At 36.8% G+C, this 13,518-nt stretch overlaps 1 protein-coding gene across 1 annotated transcript in view; it reads left to right on the forward strand.

Annotated features, from left to right (window-relative positions):
• LOC124798989 (dynein axonemal heavy chain 10) overlaps nucleotides 1-13,518 on the forward strand; it is a 1,080,466-nt gene that overhangs the window by 214,042 nt on the left and 852,906 nt on the right. The window lies entirely within an intron of this gene.

The raw sequence follows: 13,518 nt of genomic DNA on the forward strand, positions 1-13,518 counted from the left end.
AGTATCAGGACATTTATTGTCAAAATTTGTTGGCCAATAAAACAGAAAGATGCCTTAATTTATATTAAATAATCAGGGTCACTCAGATTTAAACCAGACATTCATGTGATAGAAATGGGAACTGCCTGTTGGTAAGTGGGCCACTAGAGGTAGTTAGATGAAGATATATGAAAGACTTGAGCACTTCTGTCAAACCACAATGGTTGTTCCTTTATCTACTTGAAATTTTCATTTTCCTTCATTCACTTCACCTGGTTCTCCTCAGCCTAGTGTGCCACACTCCTGGATATTGCCCTCTACATCACCATTGGCACCAAACAAACCCCTGCCCATGTCAGACTCACTATCCATCAACAATACCGGCATTTTTATGGCTGCCATCCCTTCAACCTAAAAATCTTTCCCACATAGTGTGGCCACTTGAGGATGGCACATTCACAGTGATCAGATATTCCTTTCCAGGTGTGTTGAAGATCTTACTAAGGCCATCAATGACAAGTACTTTGCTGAAACACAATCTGCATACAAATTTACACATCCTATCCTTACGCACTGCTAATAATTCCACCACTCTCAAGAACCAGCTGCAAAGGACCATCCCCTCACCTCCCATTATCATCCCATACATGGAAAACTTAACCATGTTCTTCACCAAGGCTCTGACTACTTCTCATCAACTCTCAAAATGAGGAACATCGTACCCACAGTCCATCCCTCCACTCGCAAACAAGTATTCTGCCAACCATCTGACACAAAATATGTCCTAATCCATTTATGCACCACATCAACTCCCAACCTTTTGCCACATCAATCAAAACATCTAGGGAAGGCCAAGGTGCAAGACATGTCCAACATAACCACCCACCACATATTACTCCAGTTCCATCATAGGCATATCCTGGTCTTCCTGTGAAATCAGTCACATCATAAACCATCTCCACTGTAACCTCTGCACAGCATTTCATATTGGCTGTGAACATGACCGCCAAGTAATTTTCAACACGAATGTCTTATCTTGGTCATCATGAACGCAATTGAAGTACAATTTGTAAGCCTTTTTACTGACTTTGTGATTGGATTTCTTTGATTTCATGGTTTTAACTTGTCTCACATGTGCAGAAGTTATTGGAGTGCTCAAAGAGCATAACAAAAGTAAATGCAACAGATTAAGTAATAAACAAATTCCTCAACATAACTTCACTGCATAAACAAAGATGTTTAAAGGATCTCATCTTAGGAGAATCTAATAACACCACTTTCCTGTTCATGTCCAATGTGAAAGCATAAACCGTTAGCAGAGCAGTAGATGATGTAAGCTGCATGCAGAATGAATAACAATAGTGAAAACCCTTCCAAAATCAGCTCATAGGGCCAGTAATGGCGAGGTTTGTGCCATAGCTGACATGAAAGGATGGGAGATGCATCCGAGTTTCCTGCCCAGGGATCGAGTGGCATGGCCTCATCTGGACTGGCCAACACAAGTGACCCATCTTAACTCAGTGAGCATCATGGAGCTGGTAGCATGTGGTAGACAGAGAGCTGATACTGCACAACTGGGACTAGTAAAAGCATGAGAAGCATGGACACTGGGAGTGACATCATGTCCATTGATTCCCACTCAATGGCCCACTTGTTTGCTCACTTATGAGTTAGGTGACAGGGCACTGGTTGTACTGGTAAGTAAGTGGTGCAGGTTTATGGGAAGTGGCACAGAGGTAGTTGCTGGGGTGTCAGGTACTTGCATCAGAGGCAGTGACTCTGACTGTGATTGTGGATGGATTTGGTGGCATGCCAGGAATTGTGATTTGCCATGATTCAAACAGCTGAAGCCCACCCATGACCTACGATGACCCATTGGCTTCACTCTGGGTGCCGACCAAATGTGGATGCACAGACACAGGTGCCCTGCATATAGGTGGACCTGTAATTAGGCTGATCATGCTGCATGGGGCACAGAAAATCTGTCAGGGTTCAATGCCTCTGCCTATGCATGATTTTGACTGGTCTTCCCATGTTGACAAGGGTGGACTGGCATGTGGCAAGGAAGCTTCCTCCTCAGTTGTCATCATTAGCAAAGACTTACACATTTAAGCTTTATTTGTCTAGACGATCGGCTCGGGCTGTGCACTGGAGACTGTGTGGAAGGGAGCAGTAGTCATGTGCTCACTTCAATTGTAGAAACAGAAAACCTTGAACTCTGATGACATGAACTGAATGCCATTTTCAGACACATTTGTACGTGTCACTTCCTCAACCACAAAAGGTATAATGATGTTAACATGGTTGTTGATGATATCTATGCCATGGAGAGAGTGCCTACCACCAGCAACCACAGAGTTCCCTGAAATTTACCAGCAAAATCAATGTGTGCTTCTCCTCCGGGCATGGCCACAGAAAGAAACATTGTACTGGGGCCGCCTGCTCCAGGAAGCAGGCACATGAACATCAGTATTGGGCCATTATACATGCCACTGGGCTAATGCAATCATGCGCAATATAAAAAGTCAGTATCAAAGAGTTTGTGCTTGTAAGAGGTGAAAATTGCTGCCATTCAAATACACACGAAACTTCTTGACACTGTAAATTGTTGCTAAAGCTTGATTCTCAAGTTGGAAACAGTATACTTGCACTGCTGTTAATATTTTGAAGGTGTTCAGAGCTACTTGAGAATTTATGTGACAAAAGTGCCACAGCCTCATGCTGGAACCATCCATCAGGAGCATCAACTGCAGGCCCAAAGTATAATGCATCAGGTATTGTTCTGTTTTGAGACAATTCCCAAGGTATTGGAAAACCTATTTACAGAAGACAATCATTTGATACTTTTGTTACACAGCTGATTGACTTGGTTGCACAATTTGTGCTACTTGAGGAATAAACTTTGCATAGTATATGATCTTGTCAAGAAAAAGTATGATTATATGGCATGTAAAGTGAAATATGTGATTGGATTGAGGATTTTTTGGTTGGGAGGATACAGCGTGCTATCTTGGACATTGAGTCATCAGATTCTGGTAGTAACTTCAGTTCTGCCTCAGCAAAGTGTGTTGGGAGCCTTGCTGTCTATGCTGTATGTTAATGACCTTGAATAAAATATTATTTGTAATTTCAGACTTTTTGTGGATGGTGCTGTTGTCTATAATGAAGTAATGTCTGAAAGAAGCTTCATAAATATTCAGTCAGATCTTGATAAGATTTCAAAGTAGTGTAAATATTTGCAACTTGCTATAATTGTTAGATGTTCCGAAATGTAAAATTATGGACTTGAAAAAGAAAATATATATAGTATCCTAAGATTACAGTATCACTGAGTCACACTTGGAATTGGCCATCTCATACAAATACCTGGTTCTAATACTTTGTAGGGATATGAAATGGAACAATCCCATAGGCTCAGTCATGGGTAAAGCAGATGGTAGACTCCAGTTTATTGGAAGACTACTGTGGAAATGCAGTCAGTCTATAAAGAAGATTGTTTGCAAATCACTCATTGCTCAAGTGTGTGGGACCCATATCCAATAGGACTAACAGGGGATACTGAACGTTTACAGAGAAGAGCAGCACAGATAAGCACAGGTTTGTTTGATCCTTGGGAGTGTGCCACAGAGATACTGAAGAGACTGAATTGGCAGACTCTTGAAGATAGACATAAACTATTCGAAGAAAGCCTACTTTCAAAATATCAAGAACTGGCTTTTAAACAGTGACTTTAAGAATGTACTACAATACATAGTGATTGTACAGACAAGTTTAGATTAGTTACAGCACACACAGAGGAATTTAGGCAGTCATTTTTCCTGTGCTCCATATGTGAAAGACACAAAAGAAACCCCAGTAACTGGTATGATGGAGTGTACCCTCTGCCATGCACTTCACAGTGGTTTTCAGAGTATAGATGTAGATGAACAAAAGACATTGGTCATCGGATGCTGACATTTATTATTACACTGACATGGTCATTTGTGTGCATAATACTGTTGCTACTGAGAATTGACGATAGGTATTTAATGCTGAAGATGAGAAAACTGCATCTCAATAAATGAGAAACTGCTCCAGTTGCTGTTGAGAAATTATTGAGTCCACTACCAGCTGAAACCACTAGAGGTCTCAATAAAATACTCATCAGCAACTGGAGTGGTTTCTCATTAACTCAACAAACAGCTGTAGAATCTGCACATCGTCCAAACATGGAGAAACTAATAAAAACTGCATCTGTCTAATTGACAACTTAATTGTTCTCCAAGAGCTGTTTGAAAAGGGATTCAATGTTCCTGTGGTTTTCTAGGTGCATCATACCTATTACAATGATGTCATCTAACACAATGTGGTGGTCCGCCCCGATAGCTGAGTGGGTAATGCGACAGACTGTCATGCCAAGGGGCCTGGGTTCGATTCCCGGCTGGGTCAGAGATTTTCTCCGCTCAGGGACTGGGTGTGTGTTGCCCTAATCATCATCATCTCATCCTGATCGACATGCAAGTTGCTGAAGTGACGTTAACTCAAAAGACTTGCACCAGGCAACTGGCCTACCCGACGGGAAGCCCTAGCCACACGACATTTAGTTTCATTTCAACACAATGTGGAATAATTTGAATCAGTCACTCTAAGTATTTTTCAAAGATGATGGGGATGCTAGCAACCCCAGATTGTAAATATTATACTGGTACAAACTGAACAGCATATTTGTGACCAGCAGTTCTCTTGATTTGCTGTGTGATGAGGGTTGTAGATAAACATCTTTTAAATCTATTTTTGAAAAGAGATGGTCCCTGTCTAAATTTGTTGGCAAATTCTGTGGGCGAGACATAGGGTAGAGGTTAGAAATTGATTGGATGGACTGAGCACTGGTCATTGTCTTGACATCACCACAAAAATATGAAGTCCCATTTGGTTTTTTTAATTACAACCACATACGTCTCAAATTAAGTGGTTGAGACTAGTGATATGATGCTTAGTTCCTGCAACTGAACAAACTTTGCCTGAACAGAATCTTGAACAACAAATGATAGTGTGTGATTTCTACAAAAATGTTGTACTGATGATGGTTTCATATCGACAAAAAACAGTAAAATTATTTGCACCACTTATTGATGGTTTTATTGTATGTATTGCAAAGAGACTCTAGATCAGACAGTGGCACTGTTTTGGACATGACATTTACACAATCAACTACTCTGAAAACAAATATCATAAAGGCATACAAGTCAAAAATATTAACAGTATATTGTGGCTTCACTTCTTAGAATGTTATTATGTACTCAATGTTTTTGTGCTTATATGCTTACCTGTAAGCATCACTAGATGTATTGTTTTTGGCAGTAAGACATGACCAGTTGCTGAGCTCTGTGCAGTGAGAATGAGCCAAGCTGCCAATACATGTCCTCATTTGTTAATGACACAGCAGCTCTGGTGTCCAGCTGGAAATGCACTGACTTTCAGGAGATGGTAAGAGCCAATGTCAGTTCCTATGGTGCTCATGGAACTGGATGGTCAGCTGTGTGCAGCAATATGCTGTACAGGGTTGTGTCGGTACAGTATGCCAGCAACCAGTTTGCTGAAACACAGTGACCAGTTACCTGTTTCTGCCACATGCCCAATGCTACATGGTGCAGTGGACTGATATGGCATAATAAACTGCCAGAGCTTGTGAAAAAGAGTAATAAAAAGCAATTCAAATCAAAACTAAAAGCTTGTTAACTGAAAAGTGTCTCTATTCTCTCAACAAATTTTAAATGGTTAATTTTAAGAGCTGTAAAATATGGTATAAAAAATAATTGGTTGTATTAATATGTGTAAGATGTAATGTATTTTGACAAGCATCAATTTACTGTTTAACTACTACCTGTAGGGCTAAAATGTAAATGTGTTTTATGTTTGAAACTGTAATTGACATTTGCAAAAGCCATAATGTTGAAGACTCCACACAAAAAATCTAAATAAATAAACTCCATCAGTTCATGGAAAAGGTGAATCAGTGGTATACTAGCATAAATATCAGTATGGAACCAAGGGGTTCCAGCATTAATTTCCTAAACATCAACTTACAGAAAGAAAATAGCAACCACAAATCAACAGTCCACCAAAAGGATTCCTTTACTGGCACATTCATTCCAGCTTCCTCTCTGCATATCACAGACTACAAACATGCAGCATTCCACCACTTGATCCACCATCTTCTTTCTATATCTGTGTCTCAAGAAGACTGTGACCAGGAGCTCAATACAATAAAAACTGTAGCCACAAAAAATGAATTTGATTCCAACATTATTGACAAAAATCTCTACTAAAAACTGAGGAAGAAAGCCAGATCCATACTGTACCCAATGAATTTATAAGGAAATGGTGCAGTTTACTTTTTATTCTTTGAGTAGGATAAGTAAAATTTTAAAATCAAAGAGTTTCCCTGTGCAATTGTATGTCTCACTGACAGTGGATAGATAAGTCTCGAGTTCAAAAGATTAACAACTAGACATAATGAAAAATGGGTTTTATAAGATCATCTGCAGAGAGTGTCAGTATTGCTGTATTGGACAAACTCGCAGATTGGTCTGCCCTATGCTTATAGAACACCATAGAAGTTGTAGATCAAAGAAGCCAGATTCACTGTTTGCTGAACATTGTGTGATTGAAAACCACAAACAGATGTGTGTATCCTTACATCTGTTACTAATTGAACAAACTCAGTTATATTATTCATCTCGCTTAGAGAATATTGCTACCCATACGTAGAAGAAGAACCTCGATGCCTTCATCCACATAACATAAAATTCCACTCCTGTGGATAGCTCTACTCCAATGAATGTTTACTTCTAATTATTGTAAATGCTGCCCTAATGAATTTTGTAAATGCATATGTAATTTTGTCACCAATGAAAACAGAAGTAACATTTACAGTTTAAGTTAAGAATCAATAGGCATAGTCCATAACAATTCAGGCACGATAAGAAAAAAATCGTACCTTCATAGCCTCGGATGTTATCGAGTTTACCATACGTTAAAATGAAGGACTAAGTAAAGAACATGTATTTTTTTTTTCCCCCAAAACTATTTCTACTCTGAGACACAGTCCTCTAAAGATGACACTGCGCATACCATTTTGAAGATGCGAATTTTGGAAAAAAATTTAAAATTCTGTATCTTTGGAGAAGTTCCAGATATTTTGTTGTTTTTTTTATTTGAAAGATAATAGTTTTATGATTACAAAAAAATCCTCCATTTCCTGTCAAAGTTCTTTTTCTATAGCATTCTGAACTTTTTTTTATAATTTTTGGATTTTTTTTTTTAATGCCAATCCTTAAAATTTTGGTTTTTGTTCTGTTGATTAGTATCATATAGTTCTACATTCCCTGGAAAGGAGACCATCCACTTTTCCGTTGAACAGGATTTGTAAACAATTGTAATCTTTACCATACATACGACCCGTTTTATTACCACTTTATCACATAACAGGCTCATAAAAACCAAATCTAGCCTTATTTAACGTAATTTTAGTTTTGAAAGATGATTGAGAGACTCATTTTTCAAGCATTTTAAATGGCTCCAAAATGTTTGTGAAAGGTCCAAAAACTTAAAAGCTTCAGTTTACACAACTTCTGTGCGCTCTGTTTTGTCCTGAAATTAGCCAGTCAATGAACTAAAAAGGTGTTCCACTGCTTCAGTATCTTCCTTTGATACAGAGTGATGCCTTCCTGTTGAACCAATAGGAACTGGAACACTTACAATTTTCAAAACATTGTGAACAGGAAGTGAGCACTGATGGTGTTGTTGCTACCCTTCAGCTGGAAACCTATATCCAGCTGCTGGTCCATTTGGTAGCATAAAGTTCACTACAGTTTCGTTTAAACCATAACTGGTGTCTACAATCTCTGCAATCCACCAGTCACAGTCATACAAACATGCAACTAACATCCCGCTTCTCAGGTTGTGAATCTGAATATTACCCTGCTGTTTCTGAGGTGTTGGCCTAATGAACAAAATTTCTTCTTTCATCCTCTTTAAATACATGTGTTTTAAATACAAATGTTTTATCCCACAGTTAAGCATATCTACATGCAATTGGTGTCGTCAGTGTTAACATAATAATAATAACAATAATAATAACATAAATTTTGAGGTCACAAATGTTATTAACTGGAATACAATAATTCAAGATGGATACAATACATATTTGTGCAAATGTCAATAACAACAAGAAGTTTCCTAATAGATCATTTACAAGATAAATCAACTACATAATTCAGTGATTGACAAACAAATAATCAAACAGATTATTAACAATAAGTAGATGAAACAGTAATAAAATAGTTGCACGGTGTGGAATATGTACAGTTTTCAGTTAATTTATAGTCCATTCTCATTAGGAAAGCGGGTCATGTGTCACATAATCAAGAAACTCTTGAGCAGAGTAAATTACTCTACTTTTGATCCACCTTGAAAGACTAATTTTAAATTTATTTACTGGCACTGTGTAGGCATTTTCAGGTAATTTGTTGAATTTAAGAATTTTTTTTTAAGAATTTTATTCACCATAGATCATTTTACAATTATATAGGCTTCGTCATACAAGATGTACTAGTACATACAGAATAACAAAATAAACTTCTCTCAATACATTATAAATACATTTGAAGCATGGCAGTGTACCAAATTACAAAGGATAGCTTTTAAAAGCTAATGCAACAAGCTATCTTATAATCTAATATAATAAGGTATTTTATTGTTTATAGTATAAACTTTGTAATTACACATGATTAACCACAGCACAAAATAATATGTTTAACTACAGACAACTTTTAAATGCTTATATTCTCCTCAGGCATCTCAAAGAATTCTTTAATGTCATAGAATGGATGATCTGACAGCCAGCTGTACCACTTAATTTTAAAAGAATTTGTATCCATAGACTGAACATGAATTGGCAGTTTATTGAACATTTTGAGTGGGTTAACTTTGTGGGAATTTCCTGTTCTCACTAATCTGTGGCGCGGTATGTCTAAATTACCGTTCCCCCTGGTGTTGTGTTCGTGTATTTCCTTTCTGGCAATAAATTCTGAAATATTATTTTTAATATAGAGTACAGACAAATAGATGTATAAATTTATAATTGTAAGTATTCTGAGTCTGGAGAAAAGAGGACGACAGTGCTCCCTATGACCTATTTTACATATTATACGTATGACTTTTTTTTTGTAATTTCAATACGTTTTTGATGTGAGGGGAGTGCCCCCATATAATAAGACCATATGAAATATGTGACTGGAATAGCCCAAAGTATGTCACCCTGAGGTACTCCAAGCTCACTACCTCCCTTAGTTTCAAGAGAAGATATGCCACCCGAGATATTTTTTCACATACATGATTGACATGTTCCTCCCAATATAGTTTTGAGTCAATGTGAATACCTAAGAGTTTTACTGACTTATTGCCTACTTCATTTGATGTTCCCATTAAAAGTTGTTGTGTTTTGTCAGGGTTGCATAGGAGCTTATTGGTTGCAAACCAATCCAGGGCCTTATCTAGTGTTTCTTTTGTTAGGTTATTCAGATCTGAAATGTTCTGATGTGTGGTAAGTAGTGTTGTATCGTCAGCATAACTCACAACAGGGTGAGCTATATTTTTAGGTAAATTGTTAATAGCGACAATGAAGAAGAAGGGTCCAAGGATAGACCCTTGTGGTACACCTGTGCTGATTTCCATGATGGAAGAATTTAAATTTCTGACTGAAACGAATTGTTTTTGGTTACTTAAATAAGAATTTATCACAGATAAAGTACTCCATCTCACCCCATAAAACTCTAGTTTCCCCAGTAGTGTGTCAACAGGAATGCAATCGAAAGCTTTGCTTAGGTCACATAATACCAGTGATACCATGTTATTATTTTCAAAAGCTGTTAAGGTTTGGTCAATGATTTCCAAGATGGCCCCTGTTGTGTTCTTTCCCTTTCGAAAGCCAAACTGATTGTTACATAGGATATTGTGTTTTTCAAAGAAGTTGCTTATTTGTGTGTGTATCAGCGCCTCAAATACCTTTGAGAATATTGGAACAATGGAGACTGGTCTGTAGCTTTGGGGGAGATGTTTGTCTCCTTTTTTAAAAACTGGGACAACTTTTGATACCTTGAGTGCATCCGGAAAAACTCCAAATTCTACACATTTATTAAAAATATAAGCTAATGGTTTGGCGATTGAGTGTATTGTCTTTTTAATTATGTCATTTGATAACCAATAACAGTCCATACTTTTAGAACCTGAAAATTTGGATACAGCTTTTATAACATCAGCAGGTGTGACAGCCCTCCATTGAAATGCCAGGTTAACAGGCAGTGGTGTTCCAACAAGGCTCATTGCAGATGAATTTGTTGATTAGATTAGATTAGATTAATTCTAGTTCCATGGATCATGAATACGATATTTCGTAATGATGTGGAACGAGTCGAATTTTCCAATACATGACATAATTAGGTTAATTTAACAACATACTTAAGTTAATATAACAACTTTATTTTTTGTGTTTCTTTGTTTTTCTTTATTTTTTATTTTTATTTTTTTATTTTTTTAATTTTTTTTAAAAATATTTTTGTTTTTTTTCTTTTTTTTCTTAATTTATATCTAAAAATTCCTCTATGGAGTAGAAGGAGTTGTCATTCAGAAATTCTTTTAATTTCTTCTTAAATACTTGCTGGTTATCTGTCAGACTTTTGATACTATTTGGTAAGTGACCAAATACTTTAGTGCCAGTATAATTCACCCCTTTCTGTGCCAAAGTTAGATTTAATCTTGAATAGTGAAGGTCGTCCTTTCTCCTAGTATTGTAGTTATGCACACTGCTATTACTTTTGAATTGGGTTTGGTTGTTAATAACAAATTTCATAAGAGAGTATATATACTGAGAAGCTACTGTGAATATCCCTAGATCCTTAAATAAATGTCTGCAGGATGATCTTGGGTGGACTCCAGCTATTATTCTGATTACACGCTTTTGTGCAATAAATACTTTATTCCTCAGTGATGAATTACCCCAAAATATGATGCCATATGAAAGCAATGAGTGAAAATAGGCGTAGTAAGCTAATTTACTAAGATGTTTATCACCAAAATTTGCAATGACCCTTATTGCATAAGTAGCTGAACTCAAACGTTTCAGCAGATCATCAATGTGTTTCTTCCAATTTAATCTCTCATCAATGGACATACCTAAAAATTTGGAATATTCTACCTTAGCTATATGCTTCTGATTAAGGTCTATATTTATTAATGGCGTCATACCATTCACTGTATGGAACTGTATGTACTGTGTCTTATCAAAATTCAGTGAGAGTCCGTTTACAAGGAACCACTTAGTAATTTTCTGAAAGACAGTATTGACAATTTCATCAGTTAATTCTTGTTTCTCAGGTGTGATTACTATACTTGTATCATCAGCGAAGAGAACTAACTTTGCCTCTTCATGAATATAGAATGGCAAGTCATTAATATATAATAAGAACAACAAAGGACGCAAGACTGACCCTTGTGGAACCCCATTCTTGATAGTTCCCCAGTTTGAGGAATGTGCTGATCTTTGCATGTTACGAGAACTACTTATTTCAACTTTCTGCACTCTTCCAGTTAGGTACGAATTAAACCATTTGTGCACTGTCCCACTCATGCCACAATACTTGAGCTTGTCTAGCAGAATTTCATGATTTACACAATCAAAAGCCTTTGAGAGATCACAAAAAATCCCAATGGGTGGTGTTCGGTTATTCAGATCATTCAAAATTTGACTGGTGAAAGCATATATGGCATTTTCTGTTGAAAAACCCTTCTGGAAACCAAACTGACATTTTGTTAGTACTTCATTTTTACAGATATGTGAAGCTACTCTTGAATACATTACTTTCTAAAAAATTTTGGATAAAGCTGTTAGAAGGGAGATTGGACGGTAATTGTTGACATCAGATCTATCCCCCTTTTTATGCAAAGGTATAACAATAGCATATTTCAGTCTATCAGGGAAAATGCCCTGTTCCAGAGAGCTATTACACAGGTGGCTGAGAATCTTACTTATCTGTTGAGAACAAGCTTTTAGTATTTTGCTGGAAATGCCATCAATTCCATGTGAGTTTTTGCTTTTAAGCAAGTTTATTATTTTCCTAATTTCAGAGGGAGAAGTGGGTGAGATTTCAATTGTATCAAATTGCATAGGTATGGCCTCTTCCATTAACAGCCTAGCATCTTCTAATGAACACCTGGATCCTACTATATCCACAACATTTAGAAAATGATTATTAAAAATATTTTCAACTTCTGACTTTTTGTTCGTAAAGTTTTCATTCAATTTGATGGTAATACTGTCTTCCTCTGCTCTTGGTTGACCTGTTTCTCTTTTAATAATATTCCAAATTGTTTTAATTTTATTATCAGAGTTGCTGATTTCAGACATGATACACATACTCCTGGATTTTTTAATAACTTTTCTTAATATAACACAGTAGTTTTTATAATTTTTGATAGTTTCTGGGTCACTACTCTTTCTTGCTGTCAGATACATTTCCCTTTTCCGGTTACAAGATATTTTTATACCCTTAGTAAGCCATGGTTTGTTACAAGGTTTCTTACGAGTATATTTAACTATTTTGTTGGGGAAGCAGTTTTCAAATGCATTTACAAAAATGTCATGAAATAAATTATATTTTAAATTGGCATCAGGTTCACGGTACACCTCATCCCAGTCTAACTGCTGTAGGCTTTCCCTGAAATTTGCAATTGTTAAATTGTTGACTGAACATACTACTTTGAAGGACTGTTTAGTATTGCTGAATGGAGCTATGTCATATATTGTAACTAGCTGTGCACCATGATCAGAAAGACCATTCTCAACAGGCTGAGCATTTATCTGGTTAAACTTATCTTGGTCTATAAAGAAGTTATCTATCAGTGAGCTGCTATCCTTTACCACCCGAGTAGGAAAATCAATAACGGGTGTCAAATTGAAAGAACCGAGTAATACTTCAAGGTCATTTTTCCTATTACCCTCTTTCAGAGAATCTACATTGAAGTCCCCACAAATAATAATTTGCTTCCCCCTGTCTGACAGATAGCACAACAAGGAGTCCAAATTTTTCAGAAATAGATGAAAATTTCCTGATGGGGACCTATATACAGTTACAATTATAAATGTGCCTTTATTTAATTTAAGCTCACAGGCACATGCTTCTATATGTTTCTCTACACAAAACTTTTTTGTTTCTATACTTTTTGCACAATGATAACTTTTGATATACACTCCTGGAAATTGAAATAAGAACACCGTGAATTCATTGTCCCAGGAAGGGGAAACTTTATTGACACATTCTTGGGGTCAGATACATCACATGATCACACTGACAGAACCACAGGCACATAGACACAGGCAACAGAGCATGCACAATGTCGGCACTAGTACAGTGTATGTCCACCTTTCGCAGCAATGCAGGCTGCTATTCTCCCATGGAGACGATCGTAGAGATGCTGGATGTAGTCCTGTGGAACGGCTTG

The sequence above is a fragment of the Schistocerca piceifrons genome, chromosome 5 (assembly GCF_021461385.2).
Source record: "Schistocerca piceifrons isolate TAMUIC-IGC-003096 chromosome 5, iqSchPice1.1, whole genome shotgun sequence".
NCBI classification, from domain to species: domain Eukaryota; kingdom Metazoa; phylum Arthropoda; class Insecta; order Orthoptera; family Acrididae; genus Schistocerca; species Schistocerca piceifrons.